The following is a 22,365-nucleotide window of genomic DNA, read 5'->3' as shown; positions in this document are numbered from 1 at the left end:
TATATACTATTACTATCTGCATTTTACAGAGGAGGAAACTGAGCCTTAGAAAAGTTAAGTACTTTGTCTAAGTTCACACAGCTAGTAAATGGTGGAGTCTGGATTTGCCTTCAGAACCTATATTCTTAACCAGTATGTAACACTGTTGCTAGTGCTCTCTAGATATAATAATTATCTGACTCTCAGACACAGGAGAGAGTTCAGCTTAAGAATGCTATGTGTGTGTGTTGGGGGAGGGGGATAGGAGACACAGGGAAGTTTTATTGTGAATTAACCCCTAAATCCTAACCCTAGGTCAATTATTAATCTAAAATTTATCTGAGATAGTTAATGTAATGCTGACTTCTGACACAGTAAGGTCATCATTAGCATTTTACTATTTGCCTCAAAGTCAACTGAAGTACATATCAGGAAGTAATTACTTATGGACTAACCCAGCTACATTCTCTCTTCCTTCCTCCCTCCTTTCCTTCCTTCTTGCCTTCCTCCCTCTTGTTTCCTCCCTTCTCAGGTACTCAATTTTTTTCTGAGTATTTGCTCTGTGCCTGGCACTGTGCTATACGTTGAGGATATGAAGATGAGTAAGTCTCAGTCTATATCTTTAGAGACCTCACAGCCTGGAAGGAGAGTTAAAAAATAATTACTATTCAACATGGCAATGGTTATAAAGGAGCAGATTTTCCAAACTGGTGTTTCAAGGAACATTCTTTGGCAGGATGTTAAGTAAGTGTACCATGAAAAAGAAGTATTTTGAGTTAAAATAACTTTAGGAAATGCTGGGTAAAATAAAATTAAGTAAGTTTTTTCTTCCTGGGGAATTTTCATACCCTTTAAAATGCTAATGTGCACTGTGAATCTCCAAGAAGGGAAGAGCACACATTTTCCAAACTCATTTGACCTCCTAACCTTCTTTTTGCATGACATACTTAATGAAATATTTGTTCATTCTTCCATCCATCCATCCATCCATCCATCATCCATCCATCATCCCTCCACCCATCATCCATCCATCCGTCTATCCATCTACTTATCCATCCATCCATCCATCTGAACATTTATCCTCATCCTTCCAGCACTTCTTGGTTACCCACTATGTGCCAGACACTACTACATCCTGGGGATCCAGCATGGAGTTTAGTATTCTATTGGGAAGATAAGCACTAAGAAAGCAAACGAATATTACAATTGTCAGAGTGTAGTAAGATTCATGTAGGAAATAACCAGGGTTCTATCATGAGAAAAAAACAGGGTGATCCACTTAAGCACGTGGTCAAGAAAGCCCTCTGTGAGCAAAAGACATTTCAGGCAAGTACCTGGAAGAAGAAAATGAGCCAGCTTTGCAAAGAGCAAGAAGAGCCATCCAGGAAGAGGAATCAGCAAGTGCCAAGTCCCTGGAATGCAGAAAGCCTTGGCAAACAGGAATTTGAGCTTCCTCCAAGAGTGCAGGTCTGCTTAAAGGCAGAAGGCTGGACCTGATATTAAAAAAGTTAGAATCTCCTCCTCATAATATCACAGAGTTGGAGGAGACCCTGGCAACATCAATTCCAAGTTCTTATTCAAGAAGGTCCCATCTTGTAACATATAGGGCTGCCTGCCACATTTGGCTGTTTGTAGGATTTTCCTCTTTAGATAGGAGGTTAACTTCAGCCCCCTAATGTAGCTTGTGAGAATGTTGCTTGTGACATTTCTCTTTCACATGAAATGAGGACCAATGAGGATTGAACATATTGCTATGTTTTAAAGGAGAAACTTCTCTCAGAGGTGCGAATCCCAATACAAATGATCATAACTGGTAATCTTCGTTCTCTCTTAGAAATGGGAAAGAGCAAGCCTGAAAAAGGAAATTGATGAAGAAACAATTTGGTTATTCTTGACTCAGTGGCCAAGGAGGGAATACAGGTAACCCTGATTCTTGAAGCCTGAGTGCCCTGCTCCCCAGGCTTTTATCTTCCAGTTCTCCCTGCAAGATTGAACATCCCCAAACACCATTTTTGTGGTCTCTGCCCTGGTTCAAGGAGTTACAATGGATCTTCTTTATTGTCAAATCAACAGAAAACCTCTCAGCTGGACATTCAAGACTATCTATTATTATCATCATTTTCTTCTGGGTGACCCTCTTCCTTCTCCTCATTCACTTTCCCCAACATATAGGTGCCCTCTCTTTTTCTCTTTCTCTGAACGTGTTTCTGCATGGAATTAAGGCCACACACACACACACACACACAAAAGAAAAAAATTTGGGCTTTGGTGTTGTAGCTGTAGCTTTGATCTTCTTTTTTAAATTTTTTATTTATTTAAAACATTTTTTAAGTTTTTCTTTATTTCTTCTAAAAAAAATGGGATACATGTGCAGAACATGCAAGCTGGAGCTTTGCCCTTTCTTATGCTGTTTGCTGTTTGCCTGACTGTGCATCTTGCAGACCTTTAGCTTCTTCATCTGCATTCATAGGTAGTAATAATAATATTTATCAAGCAGTAATAATAATGGTTACACAGGATTGTTGTCATTTGAACTCACCTGTCACAATATCTTCCCACTATGGGCTAGGACAGACTCCTCCCTCTGGGACCTAATTCTTCCATCTTGCTTGCCCTCTGCTGAGGTCGTTTCTCTTTGGAGACAAGAGAATCTTTCTGATTCTCCCCTCCCCATTTGGACTTCATGGCCCTTGCTTAGCTATTTAGAGTTGGCCTTTAAAATGGCAGACTTTATTTCCCATTTGCTCTACTTTTTGCTATCAGAGGCCACCCAGCTTTCCTCCATTCCCAGTTCTTGTGACCAACCTAACACAGCCTGTGTGAGAGCCTTTGGCTCTTGCTTGTTTTGGAGGGAGAATTGGAAAGTTATTCTCTGAGGTCCAACCTTGGTAAGCAGAGACAATGAAGATCTAGTCCTATCCCCTTGGCCAGTTTTTACTCAGTCAAGACCTCCTCTTTGTTGACTACACAAGGAATTCTGGTATTGGTGTCTGGTCTACCACTGTAGCCTCATGGTCTAGTGACTCTCACATATCACTGGACACACTCTGAAGCTAGCCATGACTTCTAGATCCTTGACTTACTATGACCTCAGCTAATTCAACAGGAAGATGGAAGAGTTTCATCCAGAACCTAGAATCCAGCATGTTCTAGCTCTTGCCATAGCCCTCGCCACATCCATTGACATTCCTAAATAAGCTTCTGCAGGTCATCTGTACACCCTTCCTCTTTTCTACTGTAGATGTCACAAGTTCACAGGTAAGGTGAGGTATGGGTCGCTTATGTCCTTTTCCTGCTGTTGCTGTGGTTGGGGAAGCACTAGGGAAAGAGGTGCTTCTTCTGATGCTCAGGGCCTCTGTCAAGACTGCTTGGATGGCAATGTGCGATGGCAATTTGCAATAGCTCGGGCTAGCATGGTGGGGTCATAGCACCCTCCAAGGCTCTAGCATAGACCTAGTAGTGGCTCTGTTAGGGTCTGAATATCCAAAATTCATAGGTTGAAATCCTAAACCTCAATGTGATGGTATTAAGAGGTGGGAGGTGATTGGATTATGAAGGCAGAGCCCTTATAAATGGGATGAGTGCCCTTATAAAAGAGGCCCAAGAAAGCTTGTTCGTCACTTCCACTGTGTAAGGACAGAGTGAGAATGTTCAAGCCAGGAGAAAACAGGCTATCACCAAACACTAAATCTGCAGCTTTTTGATATTGGACTTCTCAGTGTCCAGAACTATGTCAATAACTTTTATAAGTAACTCAGTTTATGGTATTTTGTTATTAGCAGTGTGAATAGACTAAGACACTCCTACCTAGAAAATGCCTCTTTCCTTGTCACTAGCTGGACAAGAATGATTCAGAAGAGTGCACCCAATTCTGGAACAGACTCAAGGATGTTATTCTGTATCAACTGGTGATTTCAATGCTCTTGTCCTTGCTGCAAGAAAAAAATGTGTTGGAACTTGGGAAGTATGTGTGTAAAGGAGGAAGGAGTGCTTTATGTATTTCTCCAGCAGAATTTCGCTAATATATCATTAGTTACATTGTTACATGATCACGTCTAATAGCAAGGAAGGCCAGGAAATGGTCTTTGAAACTGAATGCATTGCCTCCCTGAATTAAATTGGAATTCTATTTGTAGGAAGGAAAAGTGATAGCATTTGGTAGGCAATTACAGTGTTTGTCATCTCCAATGACACCAGTCAACCTACCTTACCTCGCATTTCTCTGAGCTCCTTCTCTTGGAACATTTCATCCCACAGTTACCTTTTGTCTGTGCTTTTTCTCAGTGTTGCCAGAACCCAGGTCAGGATCTCGATAGAGTGCAGGCCACCTTAAAGGAGCTATAATGTGCCTCCTGGTGGTCTCAGGCTTGGTATAAAAAGCATTCTGACCAGTTCTTGGTCCCAGAAGCCATCTAAGAGGGAAACAATGATTAACTCTTCTTCTCAATGAGATGCTGGAAGACCATTTGGAGCCTTGGAATAGTGATGAATAGTTTAGCACCATCCCCTTGGTGATAAGTGAGTTTTGCTCAGTTAGTTCGTGGGAGATCCGGTTGTTTGAAAGAGTCTGGGACCTGCCCCTTCTCTCTCTCTTGTTCCTGCTCCTGCCATGTGATGCACTTACTCCCCCTTTGCCTTCATCCATGACTATAAGCTTCCAAAGGCCTCACCAGAAGCAGATGCTGGCACCAGACTTCCTGTACAGCCTACAGAACCGTGAGCCAACAGGGACCATCAACCTAGCGGTGTTGCAACCTAGTCCACTCACATCATTTCTCATGTCTTTTCTGTTCAGCTGACTGTGAGCCCCTGCTGTCCTAGGTTACAAGCTTCTTATGAACAGAGCTATGACTTAGACACCCTCACGGGTACAAACAATAGGCGTACATTAAGCATGTCATAAACTAATTAAATGGAATCCATAGCAATGTGTTGTGTTGCAGAATTTTACCTTTTCAAGAAAGCATTTACTAATTAAAGAAAAGTTAGGAGACACATCTTTCCTCTCTTCCTTTGCTATGGTTTGGATGCTGTTTGCCCCACCAAAACTCATGTTAAAATTTGATCCCCAGTGTGGCAGTGTAGCGAGGCAGGGCTCCGTGGGAGGCATTTGGGTTATGGGGGTAGATTCCTCATGAATAGAAATGTACTCTCTTGTGGGTGAGTGAGTTTTAGTTCTCATGGGAATGAATTAATTCCTGTGTTAGTCCATTTTTTGCATTGCTGTAAAGAAATACCTGAGGCCGGGTAATTTATAAAGACAAGAGACTTAATTGGTTCATGGTTCTGCAGGCTGTACAGGAAGCATCTGCTTCTGGTGAGGCCTTAGGAAGCTTACGATCATGGCTGAAGGCAAAGGGGGAGTAGGGGCATCATATGGTGGGTGCAAGAGCAAGACAGAGAGAAGAGGGAGGTCCCAGACTTTTTTAAACAACCGGATCTCCTGTGAGCTAACTGAGCAAGATCTCACTTATCACTAAGGGGATGGTGCTAAACTACTCATGAGGGATCTGGCCCCGTGATGCAATCACCTCCACCAGGCCCCACCTCCAACTTTGGAAATCATATTTCCAAATGAGATTTTGAGGGCACAAACATCCAAACTACATCAGTTCCCATAAGAGCAGGTTATTAAAAGGAGTCTCACTTCCTTGATTTTTCTCTCTTGCTTTTTCTCTTCCCATGCGATCTCTTTGCACATGCTGGCTCCTCTTCCACTTTCCACCGTGAATTCAAGCAGCAGGAGACTTTCACCAGATGCAGTTACTTAATCTTGTAATTTTCAGCCATCAGAATCATGAGCAAAATAAACTTATTTTCTTTATAAATTATCCGGCCTCATGCATTCTGTTAGGGCAACACTAAACGGACTAAGAGACCCTCCTTCTATCATTTAAATTTATAGTACTCATGACCTTCTTTCCATTCAGCCCCATTGCTTATCATATATTTTACTCTATATAGGGTTGTTGGTAAGGTCTTGCTAGGTGAGTTAGCTAAGTGGGCTGGCGCAGGAATCAACTGAGGCCATGATCTGAGGTTTGGTTTCCTAATGGACCATTTATCCATGATCTTGAATGGTGCTAGGCTCTAGACCTTGGTCTTCTCAGTGGAGAAACCTATTCTTGCTTCAGGTAAAAAGACTCCAATATGTGCTACATAGGTAGGTCAGAAGCATTGTTTTAAATCAAGGAACCACATTATTTATGTGTGCTTCTTGGGTGGTCTGAATCAGGGACCCCAGGATTAGCACAGTGCTAAAAAAGTAGACTTGCTGCATCATTCTGGAGGCCCACATATTTCTCTATTATGTAGCCACTGACTAACTCCTTACACTTGAAACTCTAGTCACAGAACACCTTTTAACTTCAGATATAAAGGATATCTTAGTCTGGTCACTCTGTGACACTCTAACTTAGGGCTTCTCATCAAAGTCTTGGCCCTGACCTCAGAGTTCCAGGATCAGTGGCCTTAGGTAGGGCCTAGTTGTTGACATTTTTAGATACCGTCCTTCCTCAGGTAATGCTAATTGTGCATCCTAGAGTGTAAAACCACCTCAAAACCCCAGTGAGAAACTGAACTGTAGACTCCCTTAACCCCAGTCACAAATAAGCTCCCTGAAATCATTCATAGTTGATCCTGACTTCAACACACTGGCTTCTAAATCTTTTCAATCACTGATATGATGTCATACCAGACCCAACATGCCATCCACCCCACATCACCACAGAGAAAATCTAAAACTTCCTCTCCATTTGGTCACACGTTTGAATTTTAGCTCTGGAAATACATAATTCTGTAATTGATGGCATAGACCATCTTTAATTCCAGAAAGAATGACCTCCTACTTTGGCTACAATTTCTTCTTAATTCTAGCTTTGGACCAGTCTCTAAAGCTGGCCACAGACTGATCTCAAGACCAGACCCAAGTTACCCCATAATCATGATCATCCACTTTATATTTTGTCTGACCACTCCTGGATTCTTTCTTTGGTCATAGATTGCTCCATACTTGATAAATTATAAATTTATAACCCTAGCCACAAATGGAACCCAGAGCTCCAGCCTCAGTTCAACCTCAAACTCTAGCCATAAATTAACAACCCAGAAGGACTTCTCTCTTTGGCTAGCTAAAAATCAGAATTATCATCAATTTTTAAATGAAAAATTTAAATATAGATAAATGTCAAGAAACTAGTATATTGAGCCCTATGTATGTATTTCACAGCTCCAACAATTACCAGTACATTCTTTTTTCATTCATAACCTTACTGACTCCTTTTTCCTCCCTCTCCTTGATTATTCTGAAGGAAATGCAGACATCATTATATCTTATCATCTGTATGTGTTTTGGTTTATATCTCTAAAATATAAGGGCTTTGTTGAAAAAGATTGACAGGTTAAAACCATGACATAATTGTTACACCTAAAGCTTAAAACTTCCTTATGCACAAGTATCTAGCAAGTGATTTTATTTCTCAAATTGTTTTATATGTAGAAATTTTCAGTTTGATCCAAATAAGTTATTTGTTATTTGTCAAATAAGCACATTGTTTTTGGTTGATATGCCTGTGTTTTTTAATTTATAGGTTTCCTCTTTATTACTATTGTTATTGCATTTTTTGTTGCTGTTGTAGGAACTATGAACTGCCAACTATTAAGCTCTAAATATGGGGCCACAGTGACGCTTAGCTCTGGTCACTGATGCACCAGCACAAACTGTCCCAGAGAAGGAAGGCCCTGATCACAAGGGGTGCAAGCCAGGGAGTGAGTGGCATATCCCTCGGTACAGCCACTAACCATGAAACTCCATAAAGCTTCTGCCCTCCAACTAGTGAGGAACTTCTGGCTGTCGTATGAAACGATGGCCAAATCTTGCATTTATCATGGTCATTCTGTTCTCTCACTGCTATTTCCTGACACAGAATCGTGGCAGCAAAGATGAAGCTAAACAGCCTGTGTATACATATGAAAAATTTAAATTCACATGCACAGGACAGGCTCATGCTGTCCTTGCCCATGCTTAGTCTGCCTATGGCAATAAAACTCTGATTTACAGTCCAGAGCTACAGTTGCTAAGATAAGCCACTAAGGTGGACCATTAAGGTGGCAGTGTCAACATTTGCAGGGGTTTAGAGAAGGAAAAGAAATTGAGGCATCACCCAGTGAGAGAGAGAAGTGTACATATAGCTTTCATCATGGAGAAAAATAACCCTAATGTCAAAATGACCAGGTTTTTGTGATGAGGACTTGACTGTTTCTACAAGGAGGTAGTTTATATTTGAGTGCTGAGATTTTTGAAGCATTTGGCATGATTAGCATTGAGTGAAGTAGCAAAAAACAGCATCTTCAGCAACTTTATATGGCCTTCAGAGAATGATGCTCAAAGTTCTTGGCTGATATTCAAGTTTCTGCCCATCATATCCTTGCTTATTTTGACAGCCACATCTCCTTCTCTTCTACTGGACTCTTCCCCAGCCAGACTGAGCTCCTCTCTGCTTCCCAAACAGGACATGCACTTTTCTCTATCTTTGCATCATCTGCTCATATTGTTCCCTACTCTTGGAATGCCCTTCCCAAACCCTCTCTGTGCACGTGCTATCCAGGATCTGGGATGATAACTCTTGGACCAAACAGGAACTGTTGAGAAGCAGCAGGAGGTGGGTCACCTTAAACACAGAAGAAACCAAAAGAAAGGTTTGTTTAAAATGACCCGGAGCTTGAGGCTAGGAAGTTCCTGGATACCTAGACAGCTAGAAGAGGAGCATGAACCAGGAGGCCAGGAGAGACTTCCCTCCAATCTGGTGCCCTCGCTATGGCACAACTCATCCAAAGAGAAAAGCTCCATGAAAACACGTTGAGCAAAATTATTCATTCTCATTTCTTAACGTAGCTTTCTAATTTAATAGTAAAAAAATATTTGTTTTGGTTTAAATTTCTCTACTTTTTAGATACCATTTTCTCTCCCAAACTAGGTCATTTGAATTATCTGCTGATAGTTCAAATCTGTAGATAATTTGCTTTTACTCACATTCCTAAGAACTAATTACCTGTACATATAAAATGATGAAATCTCATTATATTTTCTTTTAAAACTCTGACATGCATTTAATTACATTTGTCAATTATTACTGTACATGCTGAGGATTTGCTATTGACCAGCTCTTGCTGGAATATTTACTGCACAGATGTGTTACTTTAATTAAACAAATGTGATTACACACATATCAATTTTTATTTGGTTTCAAAGCCCAGAATCTAAAAGTGACGCAGTTGGCAGAGCTGTGTGGTGCGGTGCTGGTTCCCAGGAACACAGCAAGAGGCACTTTACTGAGGGAACGCTGCGTGCCTGCAACTCTGCGTGGGAGACTTCAGCCACAAGTGGGTTTTTGTCTGTGTGTAAGTGCCATTGAGTGAACCCAAGAAGGGAACAAACAAACCAGCCCTGAATCTTTCTAGCACATCTTCAGCTTTGCTCTCTTATATATAGGAAATGAGAGACAGTGCTTGGAGAACCTGCAGGAAAACTAATCTAAAAGCCAGTCCATTTGAGAGTGGGAGTTGCTTGGAACTGGTGCTTGGTTAAATAGGCCAGCTGGTATTTCTCTTTAAAATCAGGGATGAAGTTGGACAACATTAGAACATTGAACTTGGTCTCTTGGGCTTTTCCTGCCATATCCTACAGCAATTCCCTAAGCCATGAGGTTGGCATCAAGAAAGGAGACCACCTCCCAGTGCCTAGTCTGAAGCAAGCAGTTTTGAGGAACAATATGAAGACTTAGATGGAAAATCTGAATGTGCTTTACAAACTAGAGAAATGTAAAATTCTCTATAACTCTTGGTAAAATGATTCCACATATCAGGCTCAGAGTAAATAGTCTTGGTTATTAATAAAGGCAGTAAGTCAACTCATTAATCAACAAACACTGAGCACTGTATGAACTGACTTCTGGTGGGCACAAACAGAAAGACAATAGTTTGTGCACATGAATGCAGACTAGTTGTTTTCCTTGGCCTTGGACACAAAGGATTGCCGTGTTGGTTGTTAAGGGTGTCTCTGTCTGGGATGCATGGCTATGGCACCTGAAGAACCAATCCAATTGGTCAAGTCAACCAAAAGTTCTGCTTAAATCATCTCCAATTATTTTGGATATAGGTAGTGTCTCTGAGGATAAGATTGGGAGCCAATGAGATGGGACACACTTGTGCTCCCAAATTCACCATGAGCATCAAGAGTTCACTGAAATGCTGAAGAGCATGTCATCCATTCCAGGCTCAGAAGGAGGTAAAGGAGAGGCAGCAAGTTGTTGCAAAAAGTGAAGAAAGTGTAGGTTCTAGGTGAGACAGAGAAGCACACGAAGAGCAGGTGCAACACCCAGCTGTATGGCTTCAACCTCTTATCGTGACAGTGCCATATCTAACAGTGATGATGAAACCCATCTCATAGTGTTGTTACAGGGATTATGAACCATATATGTGGGATGCCCAGAACGTAGTACATTCTCAGGAAATTACTGTTGGAGATGATGAGGATAATAGGGTTGGTGTGGAGCAGCTTGGAATTATTAATTTTTGGAAAAAAAAGTTGTTTTCATTCACTTTGCCTATGCTATTCTTCCTTTCAGCATTTGGCATAGCACTGACCCATTCCCATTCTCACCTCAAGACAAAAGCTTACATAGGTACCTTTGCAGAGTTTTAAGAGAAGGAAAGTTATCTGGTCCAGCACTCTTGAAATGAATTGCATAACTCTTTCAGCTATGTAGTGGCAGAATTAGGAAACAAACCCGGGTCTCTTACTTTGAGTTAAATGCTCCTTACATTGTATTTCTTTATGGGATGAATATTATACATCACCTACAGAGATATGCATTTAAAAAGAGAAATATGGGGAGGGCAATAATTAACCCAAACTAGTAGTGGTATTTCAGATATTTCTGTTTTATCAAGTGAGACACTGTTGGGATATTGCTGGCATATACACCTTCCTGGTAGCTCTTGGAAGGGGCCAGCATTTTCCTATGAATTAGACTTGAGGTTTCCAACACATACGGGTTGAAATACTGATCCCCTCAACCAAGTGAAGTTTGGGACAGCCTTCTTCAGGTTCCATATTCTCTCTCCTTCACCCTGAGTACCCTATACAAATATGATCACTTTCTATGAGTGTCGTGAAGCTAGAAAGTTTGGGAAGCATCAGCTTAGCTGGACTAGCTGGTCCATAAGACCAGGCTTTGCCTGTGAAGAGCTAAACAATCAGCATATAAAATTATTTGAGCTTCAGTTTCCTTATCAGTGAAATTGATATAATTCTTATCTGTCAGTTTTGCTGTAAAGATTCATTGAGACAGTCCAGTATAGTGTCTAAAATATCACAGATGCCTAAACTCACTGTGAGTTGAAGATACCACTATTTTTTTTTTTTGTTTGTAATTTTATTTGTTAAAATAGAGAACACAAAGAACTTCTGGCTTTCCACTGCCGTCACAGCTTGGTAGGTGGAATCGGAGATAGCTTGGCTGTTTGAGCTTTGAGTTTTGGCTGTGACCTGTTTCTGCCTTACTTCGAGTTCCATTTAATCCACCAGCAAAGATCTGGTCTGATGTGGTCACTATGGCTTAAGGTAGCAAAACCGGAGCTAGGCTCTGCTGTCCTCACTTCCTCAAAAGCACCCAGGGCTCAGCTCAGGCCTATCTCTGTACCCCAACCCCACCCCACTCCCCAGCTGCTGATCTCATTCTTTTGCCAGGGCCATTTATAATTAAAACCAGATTTGTAGGGAGAAACATGCGTGCACACACAGCCAAAGCCTGGAATTGCTTACCCGAAAACAAGTTCCCTCCTCCTTCTGCTCCAGTTCTTCAGCCTTACCAAGAGTAGGGGAGGGAAGTGGAGAGAAGAAACAGGATTTGCATTGGGTGTGCTGAGGCAAGGTGATCCTGGACAAGTGACAGGCAAGCAGTCATCCTCCACCTCGCTAGTTTTTGGACTAGCTCAGGGCAGCAGCCTCAGGTTGCCCAGTGGAGTCCAGCCCAACAGAAGCACTTGGCCTTCCTTCCCTTGGGGTGGGTCATTGTGGGTTGAGCCCAGCACCGTGGGGGCCAGGGCTGGGCTGCTTGCCCACTGTACCTCATTATGTATTCCTTCATTGTTTCCTATGCAAATTAAGTTAATGAGAATTAGGAACATAATGGAGCCCATTCACCGTTCTAGTCGCTGGAAAATGGGTTTGACTACCAATTTTCCATTACAGCTGTTTTGTAATTACCGTGGAATACTCTGAATTCTAATGGAGACGCTGAGCTGCCTGACAGCCTCTTGACTACTTTTTTTTTTTTTTTTTTTTTCCGGAAGGTTGAAAAAAGGAAACTCAAACCCTATAACATAAAAGCCTTTCTATCAGAGTGCCTCGGTTTGCTTCTCCTATGGAGATGTCCTCCACTCTTGCAGGAAGGGTCTGCTTCCATCACTGGGGTCCTGACCTTTGCTGTGATTAGACTAGTTAACCTTTTCGTCAGAGTTATCCCTTGCCTTGCAAGCAAGCAAAACAGAGTTTAGGGCTACACTCAGCCAGGAGTGGCCCTCTGAAGCAGGCCAGGGCGGTCCAGGGTCCAAGTGTACCACTGCTCCTGGATCACCTGCTACCCAGCCTGCCTCTCCCACCTAGGACTCCAACCAAACACCTCCTCACTCACCTGTTGCTGTTTGGGACACTTAGGAGTATAGGGGTTATCTTAGTCCATTTAGGCTTCAGTGTACTATAGACTGAGTAGCTTATAAACAGCAGGAATTTATTTCTCAAAGTTCCGGAGGCCGGGAAGTCCAAGATCAAGGTGCCTGCAGACTCAGTGTTCGGCGAGGGCCTGCTTCCTGGTTCATAGACAGCTGTCCTCTTACTGTAACCTCACATGGCTGAAGGGGTGAGAGATCCCTCTGGGCCTTCTTTTATAAGGGTACTAATCCCATTCCCAAGTCACCTAATCACCTCCCAAAGGCCTCACCTCCAAATGCCATCACATTGGGAATAGAGTTTCAACACATACATTGGGAGAGATGCAAATATTTAGTTATAGCATTTCACCCTGGCCCCTCAAAATTCATGTACTTCTCACATGTTGTCAATTCAAAAGCCCAAAGTCTAAACTATCTTCTAAATATCATCTAATTCAGATATGGGTGAGACTCAAGATATGAGTCATCCTGAGGCAAATTCCTCTCTAGCTGTGAATTTGTGAAATCAAACATGTCCTGTGCTTCCAAGATATAATGGAGGGACAGACATAGTATAGACAATTCTCTTCCAAAAGGCATAAATAGGAAAGAAGAAAGTAGGAAGAGGTCCTGAGCAAGTCTAAAATCCAATGGGCAAATTACATTATCCCTTAAGGCTCCTTGGCTTGATGCTTTGCTCTCTAGGCACACGGTGGTGGGGGTTCTGTCTCCTAGACCGACTGAGACAGCAGTCCCGCCTCTGCAGATTTGCTGGACATGGGTTGAGCCCCCAAGGCTCTGGGTAGCCCTGTCATCTTGGCTTTGGGCACAGCCCCTGCCACAGCTCTCATGGGATGGAGTTGTGTGCCTGATGCTCTTCCAGGCTGCGATTGTATGCTGGAGGCTCTAGAGGTGTAGGGTCTCTAGGGGGACTCAACCCCACAGTTCTGCTGGGCATTGCCCTAATGGGGTATATTTGTGGTGGTCCCAAACTTCCCAGTGGCCCTCCGCCTGGGTTCCATGCCAGCAGCTCCAGGCAGCTCATCCTTTGGAATCTAGGTGGAGGTAGCCACATACCCAAAGCTTTGCTGGATACAGGGTAACCCCCACTAGGGCCCACTGAAGCCTCACTTAGGGGTGGCTGAATTGCTTGGAGCTGTAGTGTGGGGAGTGAAGCCAGTGATGTGAGGCAGTGTTGGGCAATGTAGGTGGTTACTCCTCTGCATTTTTTTTTTTGTAGCTTCTTTTGAGATGACTGACTAATCTCTATTGGATAGTTATTTGGCCACACCCTTAGTATTCTTTCTTGAGTAGTCTTTCTCATTATTTTCAATGCAGATAGGCTGAAAGTGTTCCAATTCTTTAAGTGCAGCTTCTGTATTGATTAATAACTCTGTTTGTAAGTCATTTCTCTATTTTCACATTTTACTCTAAGCAGTCAAAAGGAACTAGGCCACTCCTTCAATACTTTTAAAGATATTTCCTCCACCAAATTTCCAGTTCTGTTGCTTGCATGTTCTATCTTCCACCAAACACTAAGACATGAACACAATCCAGCCAAGTTCTGTGCCACTTTATAATAAGGATAGCCTTTCCTTTATTGTCCAACAGGTTCCTTATTTCTGATGAGGTCTGAGACCTTATCAGAATGGCCTTTACCACCCATATTTCTTTTTTTTTTTTTTTTTATTATACTTTAGGGTTTTAGGGTACATGTGCACAATGTGCAGGTTTGTTACATATGTATCCATGTGCCATGTTGATTTCCTGCACCCATTAACTCGTCATTTAGCATTAGGTGTATCTCCTAATGCTGTCCCTCCCCCCTCCCCCCACCCCACAACAGTCCCTGGAGCGTGAACATTCTGTTTAGAATTCTGTTCAGATATTCTCTAAGAAGATTGAGGCTTTCTCTATAGATCTCTTTTCTTTCTGAGCTCTCACTAGAATTGCCCTTAAAGATCTGTTACAACAATGTTGGCTTTTTCTAGCATGTGTCCCAGAACTCCCCAGCCTCTGCCCATTGCCCAGTTCCAAAGCTGCTTCCATATTTTTAGGTATTTGGTATAGCAGTACCTCACTTCTGAGTATCAATTTTCTGCCTTAGATCATTCAGGCTGCTATAGCAAAGCACCATAGATTGGATGGTTTATAAGCATCAGAAATGTATTTCTCACAGTTCTGGAGGCTGAAAGACAATGATTGAGGTGTCAACAGATTTTGTGTCTCGTGAGGGCCTGCTTCCTGGTTCATAGATGGCCACCTCTTCTGTCATGTCCTCACATGGTGGAAGGAGCAAGGGATCTCTCTGGGGCCTTTTATATAAGGGTACTAGTCCTATTCATGAGGTCCTCTGCCTTCATGACCTAATCACTGCCCAAAGCCCCTACCTTCAAATACTCTCACATTTGGGATTAGATTTCCACATACATATTTAGTCTTTGCTATAATAATCCCCTCTTTTGTTTTATTTTAGCACTGACAAAGACTCTCTCCTTGATCAGACTTTGATAAGGCTCCCCTGAGACCTTTTCTCAACTGGCCTAGACTTTGGCTCCAATTTTTGCTGAACTTTCATAGATCAGTTTTATCAAGAATCCTACTAAGTGGCCAGGCGCGGTGGCTCACGCCTGTAATCCCAGCACTTTGGGAGCCCGAAGCGGGCGGATCACGAGGTCAAGAGTTTGAGACCAGCCTGGCCAACATGGTGAAACCCCATCTCTACTAAGAATACAAAAATTACCTGGGCGTGGTGGTGCATGCCTGTAATACCAGCTACTTGGGAGGCTGAGGCAGGAGTATCGCTTGAACCTGGGAGGTGGAGGTTGCAGTGAGCCGAGATTGGGCCACTGCACTCCAGCCTGGGTAACAGAGCAAGACTCCATCTCAGGAAAAAAAAAAAAAAAAAAAAAAAGAATCCTACTAAGTAAGTTTGGGAAGGGCTTCTCCAGCTCCACATCTGATCACCTTTGATATCTGATTAAATTCTTCATCCTCCATCCTTGATATCTGATCACTCAGACTTGCCTTCAGCAAAGATCTTGTTAGATTAGTTTAGAAAGAATTCCCCTACCCTTGATGTCTCTTCTTAGTAATTTTCCATCCACCTACCTTTCACACCCACCCTGCTCCTTGGCTATAAATCCCCACTTGTCCTTGCTATATTCAGAATTGAGCCCAGTTCTATATTGAGGTCTCTTTTCCCTTATCACTGTAGTTCCTGAATGAAATCTGTTTTCACTGCTTTAACTACTGTCTGGCTCTAGTTTTGTTTAATAGCACCAAAGAGTCTAGGAGGAAGGACATGTTAAGAGTTTAAACGTTTCAAAATTTTCCAAGAGTCCAATGTGGCGGGATGGTAGGATGCAAGACAGTGAGGGTGGGGTTGACAGCAGGGAGCACTGAGGGAAGGGCATGAAGAGCCAAGATTTTATTCTTAAGGCTTCTTAATCAGGGGAGAAACATGATGAGAGTTTTAGTTTAGAAGGACATTCTGGCTACAGTGTGGAGAAGGGATTTGGACATAGGTACAGAGGGGTGGGGTTGTTTTGGTTATGGTTCACATAAAACCCAGGTAGGGGTCCATGACAATTGTACACTGATCCTTATTGATGGGGGAACCATGAAGGCTTGAACTAAAGAGGTAACAGCTGGGATGGAGAAATATGAATGGATTAGGAAGATGTTTAGGAGGTAGAACGAATGAGTTTGATGATCAACTGGATACGTGTGGATTGCAGGGCAGTAGGGGACTTCAAGGGTTATTCCTTGGATTATTGAGTGGTGTAATTCATCATATAGTAACAATATTGACAGCTAAAATTTGTGGAGAGTATAATATGTGCCAGGCACTTCTGTTTTACGTATAGAGCTCATTTTATCTTTACAATAACCTAATGAGGTAAGAACTATTAACCTCAATCACACGTGAAGAAGTTGCAACACAGGGAGGTGAAAACAGATACTTGTTCAAGGTTTCACAGTCAGGAAATATTAGAATCAGGGCTCAAATCCAGGTGATCTGGTCTCATAGACCAGGTGTGTTGGAAAAGGTATTTTCTCTGGGATATGTGTGTATGTGTGTGTGTGTGTGTGTGTGTGTGTGTGAGAGAGAGAGAGAGAGAAAGAGAGAGAGAGAATGAATGAGTTCTGATGTGAGTTGCTGCCTTTGCAACACCATAGTGTAGATTTCCAGGGGGAGGTTGGATAGATAAGCTGTAGTTTAGGAGGAAGGGCTGGGATTGAAATACAGTGAGTAATGTGTCCATGTCAAGACATAGGATTATACAAAATTTCCTAGAAGAGGTGAGTGAAGAGCCCTGGCCAATACCAGTGTTTTTGTGATACACTTAAGGAAAAGACTATAGAAGGCACTGAGTGAGAATATCACAAGAATAGGGTGAAGGTTAGGTCAGTGAAAAATTTCTCTACCTTCCTTGGGCCCTACTTCTGGTCCTCTGGCTCTTGGGCTAGGTGTGTGTTTTCAGCTGCACAGTGGTGCAGCCAGCTTCTGCAGAATAGTCTTATTATCAGGGTCAGAGGCCTGGAATTTGAGGAAGTATGTGGTTGAGCTTCAAGTCCCCAAAATTTAGAAAAACAAGTAAGGATGTGTTTTAGGTTTGTACTCATAAATTAGAACCAGAAACAAATAGTTTATTATGAGGTGATTCAGGAAGCTCCAGGAAGGGAGTGGTCTCATTTATATTCCATGTTTTCCTGACTGCTCAGAAGTCATTTCTTAGTTTCAGCATTTTTTGCCACCTGGAGAGGCTGAGAAGTTTTAAAACCATGAAGTCCTGCTTTCTTTTTATTTAACAGTTCTTCCCTCAATTTACCTCTTTTCTCTCACATTTCACTATTAGCAGCAAGATGCTGCTGGCAGTGCCTCCAACACTTTGTTTGGAAATCACTTTAGCTGGATAACCAGGTTTACCCCTTACAAGCTTTGCTTTCCTCTTATAGCAGATGACAATTTTGCTGATATTTCTGCCACTATGTAATAAAGACCCCTCTTTGTTCCAGGTTCCAGTAATATGTTCCTTCCTTACTTATGAGCTCTTACTGATAGGCTTCTTGTTTCTATATTTCTGCTAACAGCCTATTCAGGGCAATTTAAGCTTTCTGTATTATGCTCCTCAAAATTCTCCTCAAATCTCTACCCACTGCCTGGGTAGAGTGCTGGTCTCAAGGCCACTGCCACATTTTTAGGTGTTTGTTGAAGTAGCATCCCACTTCTGATACCAAATTCTTTATTAGTCAGAGTTCAGCTACAGAAGAAAAACCAGTAAGAGATATATTCGTGTGTGTGTGTGTAAGTGTATATATATATATATATATAGTGTGTGTGTGTATATATATGTGTATATATGTGTGTGTGTATATATATATATGTAAGGATTTGTTACCGGGCTACACAATTGTGGGAACTGGTTAAGCAGTCTCTGTAAGGCTGTCAACTCATCTAATGCCAGAGACTGAGGTCCAAAAGCAGGTAGTTGGGAAAGGAAAGTCATGAGCAAGCTGCAACCCATAAGCACAAGTTGAGACTTTGTGAGCACAGGCTGTTGTGTTCATACTTCTTGCCTTTGACCTTTGTAACAACAAGCATCTTGAGCCCTCCATCATGGAGCTAAACAAACACAGCTAGAGGAGCCAGTGGAACTAAGGAGTACCAAGGGAAGGGAGAGAACTTGCTCCATGCCATTGAAATAAATAAATAGTTCAGCTATAATATGTGTGAGCTACAAAATGGCTACTGCTTCATTTCTGCCTCCCTATTCTCCAAATTCTCCGAAGAAGTTCATTTGTGGCCCCACAATTAGAAACATACAATAAAGAAACATACAATAAAGAACATTATGAAAAATGTAGTTCATCCTACCAAATCAAAACATTACGAAGCCGTCAAACATATGCTCTAGTTACACCAACTGCACTTTCCTTATCATACTTTGTATAACTGCACTTTCCTTATCATGCTTTGTATAACTGTACTCTTTTCCTGGACTACTTCTCTTCTGCCTCCTATCTCTGCCCCAATCTGTGCCCCAGCACTAATAGCCAGTCTTCTGTGAGCTAGTCCCAATATGTCTCCATAATACCTGATACCTTCATTACAGCAACAATCACAAGATATGATTTTTGTTTATGTGTCTATCTTCCCCACTGAAGTCTATGCTCCTTCAAGTAATAGCCTGTATTTTCTCTTACATCCCCTGAAGTTAATGCCTAGCAGATAGTAGGTGCTTAATAAGTTTGGATGAATGAAGTAAGTCACAATGTCTCTAATCCTTAGTGTGTTTTGCATGAAATGGCCTTGTAACTCACGAGGCCATTGTAACCATGAACTGTGATGGCACATGTGCAAGTGCCCAGTTCTTGGTAGGTTATTACAGAAACTCCAGAACTTCCTGCTTGAGGCTGGCCCTGTGGTGTCGCAGATGGTCCCTGGAGGCCCCTCTACCTTCAATACTGTGCCCTGACAATGTCTTCATTCTGGAACCACCTAGGTCACAGAGATGGCAAAATCTTTAAGAGTGCTATATATTTTTCAAATTCAGGAAAAAGATACACTGGTGAAATTCTCTCTTTGAGGAGAGAGATACATTCCTTGCACACATGGATTCCCCAGTCCGCTGGAGATAAAATGATCCTGACCTTGGAGGAACCATGGTCGTAGGGATATGCTGTCTGTGTGCCTGAAGAGTTTGTGTGTCACTTAATCTAGATCACGCTCAGGGTAGTCAGCAGGTCAGGCTCAGATCCAGATAAGCAAGATGTTGTCTGGCTTTCTGTCGTTTGTTTATTCAACACATTTATTGTGGACCCACAGTTTTTCTAGTGCTGTATTAATTGCTGAGAATACAGAGGAGTTAATACATGTAAAATGTTTAGAATAGTGCTTGGTGCCTATAAACCCAGTAAATATTTACTATTCTTCTTATTAAGTGATATATGCAGTTCTCAGTTTCTGCTTTATCTTTGTAGATATGCAGGTGTTATCTGTTCTCTCTCTTTCTGTCTCTGAGTGCTTGGTTGGTTTCCATGAAGTATCATTTGAACTGATCATCCAGAGGGTGCCTGAGAAATTGTTATAATTTATTTTGTACTTATGTGCCAGGAACTGTGCTACATAAATTTTACTAGAGTTAAAATTTGTTTCAGCTGCATTTAACAGAAAAACACGTTTGGTTTCTTTCAGTCTTCTAAAGGATGCCTAGAGGTAGTAGCCAGGGCTAGTATGGCGGTTCTACAATGCCATACTTTCATTACATACAATGCCAAGACTTTTTCTGTTTTTTTGTTTCACTAGTTGCAAGGAAGACTGGGAAATGTAGTATACAGCTGGAGACATCATTGCCCTAAATAAAAATAGGACTCTATTACCAAGAAAGGAGAGGAGAATGGATATTGGGTGGCATCACAGTCTCTCACACCTGAGCATCCGATTCTGTCAGAAGTTAAATGATGACCTCTCCTGTGGATCCCTGGGTTCTTATGAAGCATGAGTATAATACAAGATGTCAACAGGTATTGCAAAGGTAAAATCCTTGCTAAAAAATGGCTTAGTGGAGAGGCTGGATCATTCTCAGACCAGTTATAGGGTGGCTTGCACATTGGTGTGCTGATTCAGGAATGGATTTAGATGATTGACTCGTAGAAATTTCAGGTGTCTAGAGACAAAATATTGGCAAGACCTAATATTTCAGTTTACCTCTGCTCCAGCCATTGAGGAAAAAAATATCTGCTCTGCATCAAAAGGGAGACAGATGTCAGTTTGCAAAGGAAAGAAACAGAGGGCCGGTAGGCACCTCTTGCTAGGACCTAATTCGCACTCAGGGAACATTTGATCCACTGGGCTCTGAGGGAAGTTTAATTGAAATGCAAAAACCAAAGGTCAAAACCATGTAAAATTTAAAGGCCATTTTTACTATTTGACAAGGAACAAATTGTAACTTTATATTGCTTTTAGATGCAATTTTGTTCAGTGAAATTAGATTATACTCAACTAAAGCACCTTCTTTAGAGCTTTTAGATTAAATATTAGAACTTATTAGCAGGACCTTGATTTCGTCAGTAAATACCAAAGAAAATATTTGGTGGGAAATGCAGCTGCCTAATCTGCATTAATACAAACGAGAACTATTAAGCTTAGCTGATTAGCATATTCATATGTACTGTAGTCACCATGTATTTAAAATAGATTCTGCTAGATTCCGATTACAAACTCAGTGTATGTATAACGCTGTGAACCAGAGCCATGGCAATAGCGTGCCACTGACGAAGGGTAAGGAGCCCCAGCAGGAGGTAATTTTTGAGCAGAAAAATCTCAGAGTTGTTTCCATAACCAGCCTTGTCTCAAAGTCTCTGAGAAGCAGATGAACTGACAGACAGTAACCCAAGATAGAGCCTATGTTCCTGGGGAACAAGATAGATAGGTCAGAACAAATGTGTGTGTGTGTGTTTAATTCGTTTATTTGTTCATTTCTTCATTTGCACAGCACATGTTTATTATTTACATATAATAATAAATGTATATTATGTATATTGTTTATATGTATAGCTATAATAATACATGTATATTATAGTAATACATATATAGTAAAGAAATATATTTTTATGTTTATCTTGAGCCCATGATATTGCAGGCACTGGGGTGGTGCTGGTGACTGGTGAGAATAAGGGCCACCCTGAGAACAGGGTTCATCTCCTCAAGGAGCTGGAGGAAGGGAATCCTGGCTTGCCAAATCTGGGGCTGATTTTTCAAATTCCCGCCTGATTCCCTGACCTAGTCCTTTCATGGCTAGGAGTGTGGCTCCCATGGAAGGTTCCTCTCAATGTGGAGAGCCAGGGGCAAGGAGTGGGGGGCAGGGAAGAACTGCCTGGCTGCTCCTGCCCTCATGGAGCCCACAGATGACTATAGGAAGGGCACTTTGTGTTCTTTGCTCCCCAACAAGGGAGTTTCCTGTTTCCAGTGACACAGCTTGAGGTGACTGTAGTTGATCAGTGAGGGGCTAATGTGCTTGGATGGGATGATGCAGATTGCTTACAGATAAGGTACCTGTGCCTTTATATTTGAAGGTCAGTGTCCTCTGGGAGGACAACACTCTAAAGAACATGGTTACTTCCTTGTGCATGTGTCTGTCCAGGTCCCAGAGCATCCAGAGCAGGCCTGTGTTGAGGAAGTACCTTTTGGGATGGTGGGTGATGCTCGGGGTCTGCGGGACTGCGGGAAGGCAGTAAAGTATTCATTCTCCGGGCAACCCAGTTTATTTACTCTGCTCTTTTGTGCTGTCATCTTTCTGGTGCCCAACATGTGGAATTCCAGAATTCTGGTGCTGAAAACAATTGTAGACATTATTCTATTCCAAAGACTAAGAAACTGAGGTTCAGGGGAGTCCTGAGACAGGCGGAAGTGATGCAGTCCAAACCAAATGCCATGTTTTCTGAACCTCAGACCAGCAGGTGAACTCCTGACAATGATTCCTAACATTTATTTAGTCTCCATTGATCCAAGCTGCCCTCTGCGTGCATTGTAACTAGATGTAACAGGTTTTTAAGCTTTCAGAACTCCACATTTTGTGACTTTTCTTGAACCTGGCCATTCATTCATTCTTTTAACAGATACTTATGGAGCACCCCTCTGTTTGAGGAGCTGTGCGAGGCCTTAGGGTT

General features: G+C 42.0%; 1 long non-coding RNA gene across 1 annotated transcript; it reads left to right on the top strand.

The window, feature by feature from the left end:
• Window positions 1–526: 526 nt before the first annotated feature.
• LOC129458124 (uncharacterized) lies at window positions 527–20,227 on the top strand. Its single transcript, XR_008649542.2, has 3 exons — window positions 527–723; window positions 1,814–1,899; window positions 20,003–20,227. It is a non-coding gene; the product is annotated as an uncharacterized lncRNA (long non-coding RNA).
• The last annotated feature ends 2,138 nt before the right edge of the window (window positions 20,228–22,365 follow it).

Source organism: Symphalangus syndactylus, chromosome 1 (assembly GCF_028878055.3).
Source record: "Symphalangus syndactylus isolate Jambi chromosome 1, NHGRI_mSymSyn1-v2.1_pri, whole genome shotgun sequence".
Lineage (NCBI taxonomy): Eukaryota > Metazoa > Chordata > Mammalia > Primates > Hylobatidae > Symphalangus > Symphalangus syndactylus.
The sequence above is the reverse complement of the archived record's forward strand: the minus strand, read 5'-3'. Positions and strand labels throughout refer to the sequence as shown.